The sequence below is a fragment of the Lygodium microphyllum genome, chromosome 3 (assembly GCF_053477565.2).
Source record: "Lygodium microphyllum isolate KBCC chromosome 3, Lygodium_microphyllum_v1.1.10, whole genome shotgun sequence".
Classification (NCBI taxonomy): domain Eukaryota; kingdom Viridiplantae; phylum Streptophyta; class Polypodiopsida; order Schizaeales; family Lygodiaceae; genus Lygodium; species Lygodium microphyllum.
Window position 1 is genome coordinate 145,277,292 of NC_141137.1, and position 18,392 is coordinate 145,295,683.

Below are 18,392 nucleotides of genomic sequence, written 5' to 3' on the forward strand. Positions count from 1 at the left end.
TCAACTACTTCATATTCATGAGAAATAGATAGACTAAGAAATATCGAATAGGCAACACAAAACATGATCCCCATTGTACCATAAGTTATGGCATCATAAAACCCTCAAGGGGAAACCTTGGTCATGGATGTATCCCTAAAATAGTGGTGTATTCTCTTTGATCACTCCATCTCCTTTACAATCCCTTCTCAAACTAGGGCTATTCTATCAATACCAACCATTTCATAACTACATCTAATCTTCATGACCAATAGATATACTAAGCAATACTACATAGGCAACATAGAACATGATCTCTGTTAAGTTTAGCCTCTTTAAATAGATGCATGTACCATAGATTATGGCATCATAAAAAACCTCAATAGGAAACCTCCATCATATATGTATCCCTAAAATAGTGGTATATTCTCTTAGATCACTCCACCTTTTCCTTTACAATGCCTTATCAAACTAGGGCTATAGTCTATCTATACCAACCACACTACATAACTACACCTAATCTTCATGACCATGCCATGGACTATGGTTTAATAGATTTAGATCATAATGTTTTGTATTCTACCTCATTTCTTTAACACATCCCTCGAGAATATATCATGTTGAGTTTGAAATAACATTAACCCGTGCTTATTAGTACAAGATTAAACCATGGATTCAATGGCTACTTCACTCAAATATTGGGCAAAAGCCAATGGTCAAAGAGTTACATTCTCCATGTTTTATGAAGTATCCTTGGTTGATTTGTTATTCTTTGGGATTCTTTGGGAAAATTGGCCAATAACATGCCATCCCATTTAATTGGGCCAATAGAATCTTCATTTGGTTGACATGTTCCACTAGTGAATCCTTATGTTCATATTTTGGACCACAAAATTCTACTTTGAGATATAGTTATTAGTTTTTGGTCTTAAGACCAAATGTTTTATTTAGTTATAGTTAATTGTATTTTACAATCCCTTTGGCATGAGTGTATTGTGGTGAAGGCCAATTAGGGGTAAGGCCTAATGATATTTTTCCTTCCAATTGGGAATCCATATACTCACTTACCACTTTCAATACTTTATAGAAAAGTAACTTGGGTGGACCAAGTGCCCTTGGCCAATAAACTTCTCCATGAATATATTAAGGCTAGAGCTTTCCATTGAGGAGAGGTCTTGCTTTGAATTATGAGGTAGTGACTAACTCCTCACACATGCAAGGAATAATAGTCCACAAAAAAGTGACAAATGACAAAGCCTGAATGTTCCTACCAATTTGAAGCATAAGAGAATAGCTAGAGCTTTAGCTTTAGAAACGATATCCTATAAAAGTGGAGTATATCTAAAGTAAGCCTTCTTAGGCTTTTGATGGTTTGTGTTGATTGGTGGAGCTTGCACTCAGTAGTGGCCTATTAATAGGTTCTACACTTGCATAGGTATTAGACAAAGAAATCACACACTAAGGCTTTGATGAAGAAATAGGAAGATTTGCTAAGAAAGAAAAATAAAAAATTGAAGGAGATGGTGCAACAATTCATACCTAAATCCATCTCAATAATTATTGTTCCATAAGTTGCAAAACCTAGTCTATTGATAAAAAATACAAAGTCTATTGGAAGAGTTGCCTAGTAGTTAATTGAAGAGTGCAAAAACCATCAAAGCTAAAAGGATTACAAGAAATCCACACCCTAACATTGCTACGGGCAATCTTGAGAATTCTTGAAATTCTAGTTACAAAATGTCACATGAAGTACAAGCTTAAGAGATGACAAATGAGCTCCCTAACTTAGTATCATTAGAACCGCAATATAACCAAAAGAGGGCATGCACATACTTTAAGCACTAAATAGAGAACAAACAAAAGGATGGAAAAGAGAAATGAGAAATTTAAAGGAGAGAAAAGACTAACATGTTGCAACAAATTGGTTGTTTTAAGTGATGAATATTAGTGCACCTAAGTATTGTGTAAGTATGTGCCATCACAAGAAATTCTAAACTTCATATTATCATTTTTAGCATTTACAACATGATTAAGAATTTTCATTTTCAAAAAGGAACAAGAGAGAAACGAATTATCATGTTTAGCATTTACAACATGATTAAAAAAATTTGTTTTCAGAAAGGAACAAGAAAGAAACAAATGCAATGGCTATCCTTTATACACCAACTATTCAAAATCCAAGCTTAAGGATTCTTAATAGCTCATAAGAAACACAATTTTGGGGGACAAATTCTTTGATTTTGTTTGTTTGTCCCAAAACCATTTCTACAATCTTTTGATATGATATGAAGCTAATTGGCACCAACAATCAGAAAGAAAAGTAGTCTATCCCTCATCATTATCGCTTAAGAAGACAAAATAAGCAAGTTGAGCATGAGAAATGACAAGTTGAAACCCGATTTTGAGGACACATTCTTTGATTTTATTTGTTTAGCCCAAAACCACTTCTACAACCTTTGACATGCCATTAAGCTGATTGTCACACAATCATTAAGGAAAAGCACCCTATGATCCAAGCCTGCTTTTTGATGTTTAAGGATGCCCTTCATGAGTATTTTAGAAGATGTTCTGAACCCATCTTTGCCCTTCATTTCACCCGTCATGACGTGGGGAAAAATTTTCCTCTTTAAAATTCACTTTTTTAAACATTTTAGGATAAATTGATGCAAATTGCAATTATATGTGCAAAGGTATACATGGATCTAGGCATTTGAATCACTTAAAAAGTCAAGCTCTTAAACTGTTGTAGGTGATTGCAACTATTACTTAAGGTTTAGATTCTCAAAATATCTAAGATAATCAGCCACTTTGATACACCATGAGGAAAACACAAAAGGAAAAAGACTCACTAAAGAATGAAGATATCCAACATCATACATCTTGCATTACTCAAACATCATATATCTAGTGTTCTTTAGCATCTTGCCAAATCTCAAAAACTCAATTCCATTCCACATCATCTAGCTTTGGTCCTGTAAGTGCAACATGCATTCGAGCATCCAAATTTTTGATAGACATTGATGTAATCACATTTTGTCATAAGAAACCTCTTTCACATGTCACGGTGCTTGTTGGAATAACAAGAGTAGCTTGCCACAACTTCATCATATTAGGAAAGCCTTCGTACCATTCTTTCATTGATGAAAATGCTCTCCATGCTTCTTCCATTGTAAACCCTTCACAATTTAAGTGAAGAGCCTTTGTGAACATAAACAACTCTCATTCACAAGCTTTTCTATCAACCAAGGGATGCGATGGTTCTTCTCCTTCCTCACATGGTTGAAGATGTTGTACCAACTTATCAAGCCATCTCTTAGCATGCTTCTCTCTAATTTCATCATCAAGGGCATAAACGCATGGGCTAAAAAGCTTTACAGCATTAAAGAGTGGAAGATCTAGAAAATGAGCATTTAGACCATCTATCAAGCAAAGCACATAGTCCATTGCAAGTTGCATGTAGAATTTCAAAGTACCATCAATGCGTGGCCTTGTCATTGGAGTATCTTACTTTTCAACATCCTTTTTCTTCCTACTAGATGCATTGTCTTTACCTTTACCTTTAGGAAGCCGTCTACATATCAATGTATGTCTATGTATATAGCCATCCTTATCAATCATGTCTAAGTATCCTTTTTTAGAGCATTCCAATAACTTCAATAAGTATGTCTAAGTATCCATCAACTTTTCATTTTTCCAAGTCATCAAGACAGGAGGCATTAAGGCGACAAGTCTTTCCATGACTCGTCCGTGTGAAAGCCATCTAATTGCATGGATTTGTAATGGCTGACGTGCATCTAATTGTATAATCTCTAAAAGAGACATCAATTCATCGTTTCTTTTAGATGAGTTATTGATTCATAATTTCACTTTGTTTGCTAGCTTCTCTAGAAAGAGAAGCTCAGGAAACAATTTGCAAGCATCTCCAATAGCCAAAGCTTCTCGATGTGCAATACAATGCATTGCTATTAAATTTGGCAAGTCTTTTCTAAGCAGCCAACAACCCTTATCTCATGTCCAACCATACATGATGCCCCATCTATTCCTAAGCTAATCATTATTTGCTTACATAGGCCTCTTGCATTAAGAAAGTGCATCAAAGCATCATAGATGGCCTTTCTTGTTCCATCTGTCTCAATGTCATAATATCCATAAGACTTGATTGCTTAACCCCCATGCCTTTGCTTAACCCATAAGACTTGATTGCTTAACCCCCATGCCTTTGCTTGCAAAATAAGTACCATATACTATCAAATGCATCTCAAGTCCTCTACCTGTACTCTCATCCACAACATCATTGAGAAACATGGAGATTCTAGCAATGACACAATCTGCATTTCCAACAACTAACTAGATATCGCTAAAAGGAACTCAATGCCTACGTAGTGACTCGTATAGGAAGAGTACTCTATAGTCCTTGGCCATTACAATTTGCAATCGATGTAAATTGTAATAGATCTATGTGATAGATTCATTGCAATCATCTTTAATGGCTAAGGAGTATCATGCGCCATTTATGGAGGAGCAAGAGGGCATCTAGCTAGAATGTGGGATGATGCATCAAGATTCGAGTTGCTTCACCTTGCAAGCTGCCTTGCTGCTTCTCTAATAGCCTACTCATCAATCTCTAATGGTTGCTATTGAGATTCAAATTGCTTCACCCTGTAGGCTGCCTTGTTGCGCCTGCTCATCGATCTCTAATGGTTGCTGAGATTCAAGTTGCTTCACCCTATAGGCCGCCTTGGCACTTACTGCTTCTCTAATAGCTTGCTCATTAGTATTACGCTCCATTATTTAGTCTAGTTGGAGCCTAGAACTTGGCAATGCGGCATTGAGATTGTCAAGTTGCTTTGCCCTGCCTTACTACTTCTCTCATAGCCTATAGCTTGCCTATAGGAGGCTAGATGCTAGTTCTTGGGACTAGCAAGTGAGTGATGAGTCAGAATCTCTAAATTGGTCCAGATATATGCCTAATACATGTAGCTTGCAGGCTACTACGGTCTACCTAGTACCGAGTACCTACTCAAACTTGCTGATAATAGCCTACAGGAATGCAAGAACTTGAGAGTCCAAACATGGATCGAGAGTCACCATTTCTTCTAGGACTCTATTACATTGCAATATGTATGATTGAATGTGAACTTAGTTTGGAATAAACATACCTTTTATCAATCAAGAGTCGCTTGATCCAGAGATAGTGACGTCGGATGGCCCACGGGTAGTCAATGGTCAGTTGCCACTCTCATTGCTCTAGCCTCTAGTGTAATTTGCCTCTTGAGTCTCACCATGCATGGGTGTACCATGTACCTCAACCCTACAAACCAGGATAATGCTGTTGCAAAAACCAAGAGAGTAAAATCCAAGAATCTAAGAAAATCAAAATTCATTCTGAGAAGAGGTGGCCATTGGAATTTGGCATGAAGGCACTAGGCAATGGGGCAATGTCCCTCGGCCTTGGACACTGGCAACTTGCAGACAGCAGGCCATGGGCATGTTTAAACTTCAAAAGTACTTACTACCTAGGCTGCTATATTATATTTGACTTGCCATTTTTATCTATACTCGTCAAGATGACACCCTTATGAAATACATGTACTTCAAAAGCGACCGACGAGCAAGCTCTCTATTCCCCATCATGGTTCATTACCACATTGTTGAGACGAAGTACCGGCAAGACAAGTCGAGATGAAGTCGAGGTTACATTGTACCTTTTTTTCTATTAGACAATTTTGGCCCGGTAAGTATTCCGTCTTGCTGCAAATTTCGTCCGTCAGCATTTGTGCTGTCGAGCATCAGCCTTACGTCGCACCTTTGCTTCTCCCTTTAACCTGTCTTCTGATTCTGACTTGCAGCGAACCCCCTGTCTGCACCATTCGCCAGGGCTTCAGTGCGAGGTATCAAATCGACCAGCAGCAGGGACTAGACACACAGGAGCAAGGTAACATGGTTTTCATCACACGGTTTGAGAATATGCACGTGTTCCTACAATTCGATGAATGCTGATTCTTTGTGCTAAAAGGGACAAATGCTGCAATCCAGTTTGTGCGACTCAATGATTGTATTCTGAAAGCGTTGCTGTTGGTGCTGATTTCTGCTTTTTGAATCTGCAGTTCTTGTAAGTTGGATATGTTGTGCTGAGTTGCCAAGTCGATTGTTTTCTGTTGCTGATTAGTTCTAGCTGGTAAGATGGCTTTTGCCTATTCATATGACACTTAGATAGAGGTTAGAGTTTCTCAATTTCCTTGATCAACTATAATCCTATTACCTTGCTTCTATGTGACTTCCTGTGGTGAGCTCGTCAGCATGCCTAAGTTCCTCAGAATTTCTTTATTGCAGTGTACTCCCTAGTGCTAACATTGACATTTTCTTGGCAGGCATCTTTCCGATTAAATCGTAGCACAAATATCGGAATTGCATTGGGCCGATTTCAATAACCATTTCCAAGTAATCATGTCTACCAATTGGATGCACTATTTGGATGCACAGCATGTTTATGCCGATTTCAATAACCATTTCCAAGTAATCATGTCTATCAATTGGATGCACTATTTGGATGCACAGCATGTTTATCCCAGTTCCTAGATTTCACTGCAAACATGGCACGTCATTGAATTTGGAATTGCACCGTTGCAGAGATAGCTCCATGCATGCTGTAGCTTTGTATATTTGTCTAACTTGGTAAAACTGCCAGCACATAAAATCTGAATTTTCAGTTATGCATGTAATAAAGTTCTTGGTTGTGACTGAGACACGGGCCTTTTTGGAGGAGCATTGAACAATGTGATCAAATTCCTGCGGTGCATATGTCCCAATGTATTGAAACTAAATTAAATTTTGATATGCATCATAACATGTCTGTTCATCAATTTGTTCTTCTTAAAGCAAAAGGCTTCTTATATGACCATCCATACAAGAATACTTCCTGGCAAGGTTTCTTCCCAAGGCGGTATAAATGTTCTCTATTTTTCTTTCCGATTCTGTATTTCTAAAAATGGTATAAATGTTTGCTGAAACATGTTTGTGATTTCGTTTTCGTATTTGTTGATGGTGGTAGCAGAAAATATCGATTTCATACCATTGAATTCAATGTGCATAAAAAATAATCAGAAGATATATGCTTGTTGCAGTCAATGATAGGGTAAATGCTGATGTTACTTTTGGCATCTTCACATTCATGCCAGGGTTCATAGGGCTGTCATAACATTATTCACTAATATGCGTGTTTTTGATTACTGTCTGTGGTCATGAATTTATGCCACAATCCTTAGAAGGTTTAGATGCTTTAAAATTGTATGGGATTGCTGTTTTTTTTACTGCACCAAGGTGGAATATTTGATTTGTTTGCTCTAACCTCTATAATTGCGCCGTTGCATGTGCTGTCCATGTCACTGTTTTATGGTTCAGAGTATTTACATGGTTGTTGATCTCCATAATCTGGAAATTAATCCACTGCTGTTTGTTGCCATTGAAACATAAGTAGACGATGATGCCATGTCTAGTATGCAATTTCATACCTTGTAAATCCTCGCATAAACATACATCATGAATTAGTCACAGAACATTGCGTTTTTCAACTTGTCGCAAATGAATTGTTCAATGTATGGAACTGTTTGGTGTTGTGCTATTTGGTAGCCCGTTGTGATGACAGCATGTCCTCTCAAGAATGGTCTCAAAATGATGAGGCTGAGGGGTTGGATGACTCTTTTGTGCCATTGTCTCAACTCGAAGAACACACTATTGCCTCTCCCTTTTGCTTAGCATTGAGCCTTCATAACACTCTAGGAAGGCCTGTTGCTCATTGTAGCAACTTGCCTCTCTATGCCGTTCAACCATTTGGTTTTGGTTTTGGTCCTCCTCCCTTTCCAACAGCATGTCCCCTTATAACTCCACCGAGGCCATGGAGAGGTCCTTCCACCACTTTCTTGGCTGCCACGTCAAACATTCCACCCAATACTTTTCTCCTACCATTCCTCAACTGGGTCGTTTAGTGCCACCGTCTATTGATGCGACTTTCTCTTCGCCGTGCCATCGAGGACCCGAGGTGTCCAATCACAGTGGAGGCTAGTAGTTCCAGCTCCAGTAAGCTTTTGCATTGAATCTTGCAATGGGGCCAAGTACGGTGCATGATTTTCTCCCGTCCACAAGCTTGCTGCTAGGTGGTTGGATATGGCATGCAATGTGTCCATCCAATCCCCAGTGTAGCCTTGGTTGTCAAGTAGGGGAGGGCATTGAGACAGATTGTTTTAATGCATTCAAAAGTATAGATCATGCTCAGGAGTGCACATTTTCACCTCGGAGTAGGTTGATCATAATGAGATTCCACCTTTTGGTAGGATAGGAAGTGATAGCCAATCTCCTATAGATGACACGCAGGGTGCCAATATCGACCCTTAGGATGCCAAGGAGACCTTGGTCTTGATTTCGACAAAAGTAGACTTGGATGACATGTTGCAAAATGGATAGTTGCTGGCTCATATTTGAACGATTGGCCGTAGATGGGAGTTTGTGGCTGAAAAATGCTTGATGTTTGTCCATAGAAGCGGCAAGCAATGCAAGACAAGATGGAGCAAAGTCCATAGGGAATGAAAATCAATATATGACTATGACAAGTAGGTTCCATCGGGTCATCGATCTTACTGGGACATGACTTCTGGAGAGAAGTCACGAAAGCTATTGGTCTCTTTTGACTAGTGTGTTATAAGATCCGAGATACACGCTCGACTTTCTTATATACTTAAAAGATATATGGTGAATATTATGCTGGCACAGAGAGAGAACAGATGCGAGAAAAGAAAGATGTAGAGAGAGAGAGAGAGAGAGAGAGAGAGAGAGAGAGAGAGAGAGTTATATTATTGACAAGGAGCAAGCTCCTCCGTTACACATAAACTAGTTCTTACTTGTAGATCTTGGGAACAAGATCATGGTTCCTTACACGGTATACAACCGGCTAACACTTGCATAGCTTGGAAGTTAGCACCTTTTGATCCTTCTTGAGTCTCTCCTTAATATGTGTAGGGATCTCTTGGAGCTTGATTTCAGCAGAGCTTCCATAGCAGATCTCTTGAAGCTTGATTTCAGCAGAGCTTCCATAGCACTTGCACCTTCTCTCCTACACAATATGTGTAGGGATCTCCTCTTGGAACTTGATTTCAGTAGAGTTTCCGCAGCACTTTGTGAGTTTCGAATTGCCTTCTCTCCTTCTCTTGCATCATGCACACAAAGTGATGCTTTCTTCACCTCTCTCACACCCAAGGAGAACCGCCTATTTTATAGGCTTTAAGAGCTTCTCTTCTTGTAGAGAGACTAGAGTGCCAAGATTGGAAAGGTTGATCTTCATGCAAGATGTGGTTGTTCGAGGACCTAGTCTACATCACCAATTTCGAAATATCTCTGTGTGTGTTACTTGGATGGAAAAACGTTCAACATGAAAGTTGTAGATCTCACTGTTTCCGATAACCTTTGCGGGCCCTTTTTAGAGATCGGCTTTCTATCGCGAGATATTTTAAAAATGGATTCACCATGCCTATTTTAAGAAAAGCATCTTTTTAAACTCTACTCTTAACTTATGGTCCATGCAACTACCTTGAGCCATAGATAAGGAGAGTTCATTAGATTGCTTTGGGCCTCAATCTTAAGATTGACTTCCCACAAAAGCTTGTGTCATCTTAGACCTTAGAAAGAGAAAATCACTTCTCTCCTCACTTCTAGAGAATCATGTCTTGTCTTTCTTAGTGAGAGAATTACCTCTCTCGTTTTTCTTAGTGAAAGAATTACTTCTCTTCTTAATTCATTAAGAGAGAAAAGATCTTAAACCTTGACTTGTAAGGGAGAGGATGACCCCAAATGAATGCAATGCTCATTACACACAAGTAAATGTTCCTAGGGGTCCCCGGATGCACACATAAATACATATACATAATGCTAATGCACTTTCTCTTCTTAGAACTCAATCCATCTTCATTTATGTGTAACTCCTTGGTTCTTGTGTACACTCTTACACTTGGCAGACACTTCCTTCTCCCTTCATAGCTTATACTGTCTGTACTAGATATCCCCGTCACAGTGCTCTGATCACCCCATTAAGTAATGCACTAGCAATACTGGTCTCTAAATGGTTTCATGGCCATGCTAGATCATCATCAACACTTAAAGAAAAGTGAGTCATTAGTTTATTGATATAAATTTACTAAATAGAGAATGCGTAATAAACAATCAATTTAGTGACATTCCTTTGGCTTCTTAATAGTTGACCTCAACTGTAGAGGGGATACATAGTCCTTAAGAAGATCTGGAAAGTCTTGTAGTTCTCTCTTAGTCATAAATTGAGTGTCTAATGGGGGATAATTCTTAAACTTAATCAGATACTTCCGTAATACCTTATCTAATCTGAGAGTATTGTCTTGATGGCGTAAAATTCTTTCAGGCACAAGGAACTCTTTTGTTTCTTCTATGTCGGGTAAATCTTCCTTGATTGGTTCTATTGGGGGTTCTCCAATATAGGGACGTAGCAAACTTATATGGAAAGCATTATAAATGTTCCAATGACTTCATAGATTTAAACAAAAAGTCACATCGTTTATCTTATCTGTGATCTTGAAAGGGCCATAATAGCGATTAGAAAGCTTAATCACTTTACCCTTTTGACCTTTCTGCTTCTTTAAGCGAGCCTTCTCAAACTTAAGAAGAACATCCTGTCCCAATTTGAGATCTAACTTACGATGATGCTTATCAGCTTCACGTTTATGCTTCTCTTGTGTCCTTTAGATAGCAGCTTTTACTTGAGTGAAAGCTGTATCAATGTCTCTAACAAACTCATCTGCTGCAAAGATCTTATCTTTCGTAAGAAGAATGGGTGGTAAATGAGGCTTACCATAGATGATCTCAAAGGGTGCCTTATCAGTACTAGAGTGCATCGTATTATTGTATGTAAACTCTACTAAAGGCAAATACTTTTTCCATTCTCTTTGATTATCAGAGACATAGGATTTCAAAAGGTCCAGAACAGTAGAATTAGCACTTTTACTCTATCCATCCGTTTGAGGATGATAAGAGGATGAAAACTTTAACTGAGTCCCGAGGTTCTCGAAGAGAGCTTGCCAAAAGAGGTTGGTCATGCGGGGATCTCGATCACTTATAATGGACTTAGGCATGCCATGATGCTTGAAAATATGAGCAATGAATAGCTTAGCCATATGATCGGCTTTGATTGTCTTTCGTACAGGTATAAAGTGAGCTCGCTTTTACTGAATCTATTAATGATAGTCCAAATTGCATTGTTGTTTACTTGTGTGCGAGGAAGCTCCATGATAAAGTCCATGGCTATACTTTCCCAAGGCTCATTGGGAATAGGTAATGGCTTCAGTAGACCAAGTGGTTTATGCTAGTCATAGTTTACTTTTTGGTATATCTTGCACTCGCGGACATATCTTTCAATGTCAACTCTAAGAGCGGGCCAAAAGAAATATCTTTCCAATGCTTGAGTAGTGGATAGAATACCCCTATGTCTAGCATATGGAGATGCATGTGCTTCATCCATTACCTTGTGTTGCAATGGTAATATTACACAAATTGCTTGGATAGCAAATGTAGACTATAGGGGACTCGTCTGTGTAAAAGGCAAGGTAGATGCTAATGCTATCAGGTGGAGACTATTGGTAGGTGGAGAAGATCCAAAACACAAGCAGATTGATCCTACTTGGTGAGGAAGACATGTTGCCATCAAGGAAAGAAGGTCACTAGCTACTATAGAAGACCTTTAAATGCAGACCTAATGATGAGGGAACAGGGTGCTTAAAGGAGAAGAGAAAGGGTGATCATGAACTGCAATGTGCTCCAATAGGGGTATGGGTAGCAGTGGAGTGAAGAGGGAAGAGTGTAGGAGTGACGGAGGGAGAGGGGTGGAGAATGATTGAGGTGGCTGTTGGTGGTGGTGAAGAATGAATGAAGTGACTGTCTATTTATAGGCATAAGTTGTCTAGGGTGGCGCACCATTGCGTGGGTGCCCATTGAAGAAGTGGCCAAAATGCGAACACCAGCCCTTTTTGGGGCTATTAGTGCGAAACCCTAAATGAAGCATGTAAATTGAAGAAGTGGTTTCTCAACACCCACTCTTAGGCCCAAAAAGGGATAGAGAGATACGAAGATACATAAGATCTTGAAGATCCAAGATTTCCACATGAAAGGGAACCTGTAGTAAGGAACTGTAGATGGGATAAATTGTAGAACTTAACTCCACCGTGGGAGAGAAGCTAGTAGCTCCGCAACTCCATGTTGGAAGGAATTGAAGGCCTCGTCACCAAGTTGTGGCTGAACCTTCAAGGTCCCAATCTAGGCGGCGGTACGTGAAGATCTTGGGTATCAATAGGAGAAACGACTACTCGAGGACAACCATCCCCAAAGAGTAAATGGTGGGTGATGAACTTCATGATGAGTAGGTGCCCCCCTTAAGGGTGGAGGTGTAGGGGTGTCCTCTGAAGCCGAAGATGTAGAAGTCCCCTTTGAGGGAAAAAATAATACATCCCTCTCTGAATCCCCCTCTATGAGAGAGAGGGAAGCTAAAAACTCATGGATCATGGATTTTGTATCATCGGATGACGAAGGAAGTTCCGTCCGTGGTGCTAAAGAAGAATATCTGGGGTGTCGAAGATGGCGAAGAACTCCCAGAAGTGGCCTCTCGAACTTGAGTAGTTGAGGGTGGACAATAGTCACTATCTATTAATGGAGCGGACAATAGTCACTATCTATTAATGGAGTGGATTGCAGAACCAAAGTAGTGACTATTGCCAAGGGTGGGCAATAGTCACTATCTATTAATGGAGTGGATTGCAGAGCTGAAGTAATGGACGGTATCGAACAATCGCTCTCTCTCGGTGAAGCAGATTGTAGAACTGCGGGTTGTTGATATGGCATTCTTGAAACCCTAGAAGTAATAGAAGCAACCTCTGTAGTGCATTTTGGTGGTTGTGAGGAGGCCATGGTACCAATTGATCCTCTTGGGGCTCAAAAGGGCTTAGTATGCATTGGATTCGTCGTATTGCCTTGAGCATAAAAAGCTGAAAGCCGATGTAGAATAAAATTTGTGGCCCAGAAGGGAGAGGTGGAGCAACAAGTTCGTGAGGGTAGATGTATATACTTCGGGGGTGTAGGGAGCAAAGGTCCATGTCAGCAAGTATCGGTGGGTTCCGGTATATTGGAAGAGGAGCATGTTAACCCTCAAATGAACGAAGGTGGAAAATCCGGAAAAGCTAAAGCAGAAGACAAAGACAAAGGCCAAGGCAAAGAGAAATGGAAGACAAAGACGCACAAGGAGAAGAGTCCTAAATAAGGGAGAAAGGCGCACAAGGAAAAGCGCAAGTCAAAACTTTTGTAAAAGAGCGCAAGTGCATCATGGTTTAATTCAAAGAGCGCCGGGCTCTCACCCGTGCAATTTGCAAATGTAGAGGGGCGTTGGAACGGAAGCTAGGAAGATAGAAGGACAATGGGAAAAAGGGCCTAGGCTACGGCCGGCCATGTAAAAAAGGGAAAAAGGGGATGACCGCCCAAAAGGGATTTAGGGTTTTGTATATAAAGTTGAAAAGTGAATGAGAAGCTCATTCTTGTGTGTGGCCAAAAGTAGCTCTCATTTTCTTCTTCTTCTTCTTGTTCTTGCTTGCTTGAGCTTGTGCTTGAGAGAGGGAGTGTGAGAGTGTGAGGGAGTGAGTGTGTGAGGATGAGGGACCGAGGAGGAGAAGCTCTCCATCTTCTCGTCTCTTCTTCTCTTCTCTTCTCTTCTCTTGTCTTGCTCACGGCAATGGAGCTTGGAGCTTGGAGCGGGAGGATCGAGCTTACTTGAAGCTTGCACTTGGATCATGGAGCTACCAGAGTGTGCGGGAGAGGAGGTAACTCGAACGGCATGGAGGTAAGCTCACTACACCCGTAGATATGGATGGCGCGTCGGTTATGTGAGAGGTAGCCATTAGTGCTCGGCTTAGAACGCTTGAAACGATAAGCGGTCCGTGGGTCTTGGCGGTCGAGTGAAAGCTCCCATATTTTGGTTCCGTTGCCGGGACTAACGGATTCAAGCCTTGAGCGCTTGCGCGCTTTGAATCGAGCATCAAAGTAAGGGTTTCCCCAAACCGGTGCTTAAGATAGGTAGGAAGGGAGGGGGTTGAAGATGGTATTCGATCTCCTTGGCAAGTAGGCTTTTTGCTTTCTTGAGATTTATGCTGTGGAATGAAGTAGCGTAGGTATTTACTTTGTGATTTGGATACATTAGGGTAGGAAAAAACAAAGAAAAAGAAGAAAAACAAGCATCAGGGTTTCTACAGGCATGAGGGTTTGATTCGTTTGCTGATTTGCATTTTGGAGTTTATTGGCTATCCCAGGTATATAGATCTCTTCCCCATCACTCCAGCATCATTCCTATGGAATCTTGTAGCTTACAATAAGCAGTACCTTAAGATTTTGGACGAATTTGTGCTCGAAAGTGCATTCGGGCTGGTGGACTCGGACACTCGACTCAGTGTCCGATTCCCAGAATCGGACGTCCGATTTTGGAAATCGGACCACTCGGATGCTCGGACTCGGACACTCGGACTGCCGTCCGATCGGACCAACCCGTCCGACTTGGACACTCGGACCACTCGGACCAACCAGTCCGATCGGACCACTCGGACTAGTCCAGAATCGGACCACCCTGTCCGATTCGATTCCTAGAATCGGACCACTTTGAAAATCGGACCACTTTTTTGATCCGACTTCTAGAATCGGACGTGACCAAAATCGGACTACTGGGCCGATCGGACCAACCCAAAATCGGACGTCCGATTCTGATAATCGGACTCCTGAAAATTGAACATCTAAGAATCGGACAAAAAACTGCCAAAATCGGACAGGTGTCTAGAACACAAATTTTGACGCATCTAAACCCTGAAATTGACCCCAAAGGCTACATAGAGTTAAATGCACATCACAGATCCGTCACTGGGCTAAAATTTAGAGCACATAGTTCAAAATTTGGCTATAAACGGTCCTCCAAATTGTGCATGGCTTTTACCGTAACGGCCCTGTGGGCCGGGGGGGGACTGCCCCCCCCGGACCCCCGCAGAGGGGGCTCTGCCCCCTCCGTATCTCCCCCGAGTAGGTTGGAGAGAAAACGCGCACCGTGACAAGTCTTCCAAATTGGACCCTAGTGAAGTAATGGCTCTACACGAGCATGGATTCTCACTTGCAAAAGAGCAGCCAAAAGCCCATACCCGAATAGAGACAAACAGAGACCCTAGAACCTCAATGGGCCCATCTAACCAACAAGGGCGAAAAGACCACACTGCAAAAACACATATGTGTTGCATTCGGACTGCATCTAGTCAAAGCGGAAAGCAACAACATCAAGCTACAATAGCGAGAATGACTAGATATGACAGTCCTGACGATAGATGCTCCTTGAATAGCACTACACTGACGATCCAAGGCACCAGTGGAGAATCCACATCTGGCCGTACAGTTGGGGACTCAAGGGCATTTGTCAGAAGGCTTAACTCACCGCAGATGAAGGAGCAGATTTCAATATCTTGACTTACGAAGCATGGACTCTACTAGGTCAACTAGAGCTCAAACCGACTGATGCAACTCTTAACCCTTAGGGGGAACACCCACAAGTATTTCTAGGGAAGTGCAGAATCCTTGTAACTATTGAAACAGAAAGCTTGCCAGTCCTGTTCTATGTTCCTCCAAATAGCGAGAATTGTGGAAAGGAAATTCTCCTAGGAAGGCCCTTCAAAAAGGCAATGAAGTGTGAAGCTGACTATATAGCACAGAGGATACACCTAACACTACCAGGTGTGAGGATAATTACGACTTTTAGCAAGGGTGACCTCACCAAACCTCGAGGGAAGGGAAAGGAGCATTCTGACATACCAAGCAAGCCTAGTAATGAGAGCAAGGAGTTGTTGAAAGAGTTGATATAAGCACAGGTTGAACGGAGAGAACCAGTGAGTGAGGCCATACTTGAGACAAAAAGGTTAGGAGACAAGGTCAAGGATAGGGTTTGGACTCACAAATATCGTAGAAGACCACGAAAGAAGCCCAAGCCTTATAGGCGAAGGCATCGATGGAGAGCTAGCACAACGCCACGATGGATATCCAAGGCGTTGCTTCGTGCTCAAGGGTATTATGCAGGCAACCGATGGATTTGGGTACCAAAACCCCCTGCTAAACCACCTCTGTCAGACGCCCAAATTATGTCAAAAGCAAAGAGGCGTAGGAGGAAACCTAAACGAAAATCCAAGTCTCGAACCAAAAATATGGGAGTGATTGAGCCCCACACGACTGAAGTCAAGAAACCAAACATGACCTATCAAAAAGTGGATCCTCAGTCTAGCGTGCTTAGCAAGCAGATATCAGAGGTAACTGTCGAGCGTACACTAGGTCCACTAGTGCCCAAGGAGCCTTTGACTTTCCAAGAGGATAATAAGCACCACATGCACAACATTGCGCATGATAAGGTTGATTGCTTAACAAAGCTAATGATAGAATCGTCTAACAATCACGAGCAAATTCTCCAGTTAGTGCCAAGCCCACGTGGGAGTCCCAAATCTCCCACATCCTCTTCACCTAAACGGACACGGGAAGCACAATACTCGTCAAGTGCGGCTACTCGATCCCAATCTCTACCTACATCAGAACTTCCAAATGTCCAAGAGGCAGGATACGACACCACCCTTAGCTCTCAACCTAAGGATGTGCCTGTGCAATCCACCGTGGCTAGATCAACAGATACTCGATCTACGCAAGTGAATGCTCTAAGGGAACCAAAAGACACGACCACTTCCAATTGCTCTAAGGACTTGACACCGCAATCCACCAATAGTAGCAAGTCCATTGAACTAGCTGCTACTACTTCAAATCAGGGATCACAGCAGTCACAGCCCTTGTCCGTGACAAGACCCCTTGCGGAACGTGTCCCTAGTAGTTTACATGTGGAGGAGGCGTCACAACCAACTTCACTAACAACTCCAGCCCTTCCTAAGCACCTAAAGCCTAGGCTTGAGGAGAAACCTCTCAAAGATGTGGTCAAGGAGGTGGCGCATCGAACCACTCAACCTGACAAGGCTATTTCGCAGGCCACGACTAAGTCCCATGAGAACACACTAGAGAAGGGAAATGCTAAGGCCCAACCAAGCACATTAGCGGTCGACCTAGCCCAAGGTCCTGAACCATTGGATGCACCTGCGCTGACCAAGAAAAAGAGGAGAAAACATTGAAAACAACAGCAGCTACAGGTAGTTGTGGACCCCAAGAACGTTGAGACCAAGAGCGCTGGAGAGCTGATGAATAAAGCATCGAGTCCATCCACCAATGAGCCCACTGATGCCTCTCCTAATAGCGGTGAAACCTCAGACACATCCGTGTGCTCTGAAAAATCAAAGCAGTCGTTGCCATCAACGGCTTCTTTCAACACTCAATCCACCGACAACAGAATTTGCATTGACCAATCAAGAGTGGATATAACGCTGTCACAACAGGGTGACAAACCTATACCAGTCACATCCAAGGAGAACCATGACGCAATAGCGAAGCCTCAGGAGAAACATGGAAACCCCAAGAGCCTAAGCAATCCTAGCATTGACCAATCTTGCTCATCTAGGCTTGAGCCCCCAGCTATGCTAAAGCCTAAGGAAACTCCTAGAACCTTGCATGAGATGGCAACCGAGCAAGCCTTTGTTGAATATAGAAGTGTCACAGAATGCTTAACTGAGTTGGACGCTAAGCTCATAGTGTTCGCACGCGTTTACATCCTTGCGGACATGGGCACAATCCCCAAGGAGCAGCTTGGAGATTACTTGCCCTTCCCTTTATCTTGGGAAGAGCAGGAACATCTTAACGAGCACTATGACAGGCTCCTGTATGAACGCATGCGACTCATCTCTGACGAGGAAGCCGACGAACTGCGCTTAACTGTCACGTTCAATGAAGTGCTCTGCCGACTGAATCTCATAGACATAGAGCAACTAAAGCGACTAACAAAGGGCCGAAGTCAATTTGAACAGCGTTGATGTGAGAACCGCGTTGCAATGGCCGAACTAGGGGCTCAGATCATGACAGTCTCAGAGGAGCGATTGGACAAATGGCGGTCTCAAAGAGACCCAACCTATGTGGCACCAACTTCCCTTCGAGTGCTGACTGCCATTCGGGGTATGGACTTAGCTGGAACTAGCCAAGAGAACGCTCTGTTTGATAAGGTTCTTACTGAGGAGGAGTTACATATAGCTAGTAGACTCGGACAAGGTTCCATGCTACTCGATGTGGCAAAATATCTATCGGTATTAAGTAAGCTGCCACGAATACTAGATGCGTGTGCCACGCTCCAGTACAATCCCAAGTTCTACAATTGGTTCTTATCCTCGTGAAGTGACATGGATTCATAAATATGTATATAA

The 18,392-nt window shown here is 41.8% G+C and overlaps 1 protein-coding gene across 6 annotated transcripts in view; it reads left to right on the forward strand.

The window, feature by feature from the left end:
* The first annotated feature begins 5,554 nt into the window (after window positions 1-5,554).
* Window positions 5,555-18,392, forward strand: part of VPS34 (vacuolar protein sorting 34) — a 111,573-nt gene continuing 98,735 nt past the window's right edge. For 5 of the 6 annotated variants that reach the window (XR_015690357.1, XM_087674851.1, XM_087674850.1 and 2 more), the window contains exons 1-4: window positions 5,555-5,713; window positions 5,829-5,914; window positions 6,087-6,157; window positions 6,351-6,420. The gene's annotated coding sequence lies outside the window, so the exon portion shown is untranslated. Of the gene's footprint in view, window positions 5,714-5,828; window positions 5,915-6,086; window positions 6,158-6,350; window positions 6,421-6,447; window positions 6,496-18,392 lie in introns of those variants that run through there. The other variant, XM_087674848.1, reaches the window with a different exon arrangement.